Below are 1,528 nucleotides of genomic sequence, written 5' to 3'. Positions count from 1 at the left end.
AAACAAGCAAGCAAGCAAACAAACAAAACAAAGTAAGATCTCTAAGGATTGAATATTGCCTCCTGTTTCCCAAATAAATATTTGGAAATGTGTATAGCTATATGTCATAGTCACATTCTAAATAATACATGGAAATTTAAACAAAGGAATAACTTTCTAAATGGTTCCTGGGAGACTATACTCAAATATATTAAGTTTCAGAATCTTGAAGAAAGCAATTAGGTTTGCTATGGATAAGTGCTCAGCACTTCAAATTTTTTCCTAAAATAGTATTTGATCAATTGTTCTTTTTCAAATTTTTATCTACTTAGATCCATGTCTATCAGTGAAGAAGAAAATATGACCCAAATTTCAGAAACTGTTCTTTTGGGTTTTGGGGATCTCCATGGCCTTCAGTTTCTTCTTTTTGGCATATTTCTGGCCATTTATATGATGACTTTCATGGGAAACATTGTAATTCTCACTATGGTGTCAGCTGATAGTTCTTTTCACACACCCATGTATTTCGTTCTTGGTCTCTTCTTCCTAGAGACTGGCTATACCACAAACATTGAGTTCACAATGCTGAGGACATTATTATCAGCTCACATACCTATTTCCTTTCCAACTTGTTTGTCTCAGTTTTATTTCTTTGCTTTCCTGGTAGCAAGAGAATATTTCTTCCTTAGTGTAATATTTTATGATAGATACATAGCCATCTGTAACCCACTATACTACTCCAGTATGATGGATTTCTGGGGTTGCTTCCAGCTAGCAGTGGCCTCTTGGTTGGCTGGGTTTCTGGCAACTGTCCGGTTCATGATCTCCATTTTTTGCTTAACATTTTGTTCTGCCTTTGAGATTGACCACTTCTTCTGCTACTTAAAGCCAATAATGAAACTGCCCTGCACTAATACTCAAGTATCTGAAATGACTTCTTTTATACGTAAATCTTTATTTGCTTTTGGTCCTTTCCTACTTACCTTGACTTCCTATATTAACATCATCTGCACCATTCTAAGGATTACTTCTACCACAGGGAAGCAGAGGGCTTTCTCCACCTGTACATCCTACTAAACAGTGGACGTTATCTATTGTGAGACTTTGGGCATTGTTTATGGTTTCTCATCAGTGACTCAGTAAGAAGGTGTATTGAAGTTGCTCTCACTTTTGTGTTCAGTATTTACTCCTGCTGTCAACCCTATCACTTACACCCTAAGAAAAAGGATGTGAAGGTAACTCTAAGAAAATTTTTACAACAAAATATTCCAACAAATCGGAAATGTCTATAGTATTCTCCTAGACAGATTTGAAACAAGAGTTTGAACTTGAGCCCATAATTTTCTTAGCACCAAACTCACTGGTTTTATTAACCAAGGAAAACTGAAAACCCTAAATTGTCTAAGACACTTTACTTGGGCAATGAAAAACAAAATTATGTTTCACTTTCCTTAGGAGAACATGGCTTACATGAGACAGTAGAAAAGAATGGATAAACAAGAGAATGTAACTGAAATCCCAGTTTTCATCTCCAAAGTTACGGTAAAAG

The 1,528-nt window shown here is 35.7% G+C and overlaps 1 pseudogene; it reads left to right on the top strand.

Moving 5' to 3' along the window:
* Window positions 1-339: 339 nt before the first annotated feature.
* Window positions 340-1,271, top strand: LOC129684815 (olfactory receptor 6N1-like; annotated as a pseudogene).
* The last annotated feature ends 257 nt before the right edge of the window (window positions 1,272-1,528 follow it).

This window comes from Psammomys obesus, unplaced genomic scaffold (assembly GCF_907164565.1).
Source record: "Psammomys obesus unplaced genomic scaffold, mPsaObe1.curated_primary_1811, whole genome shotgun sequence".
NCBI classification, from domain to species: Eukaryota; Metazoa; Chordata; class Mammalia; order Rodentia; family Muridae; genus Psammomys; species Psammomys obesus.
The sequence above is the reverse complement of the archived record's forward strand: the minus strand, read 5'-3'. Positions and strand labels throughout refer to the sequence as shown.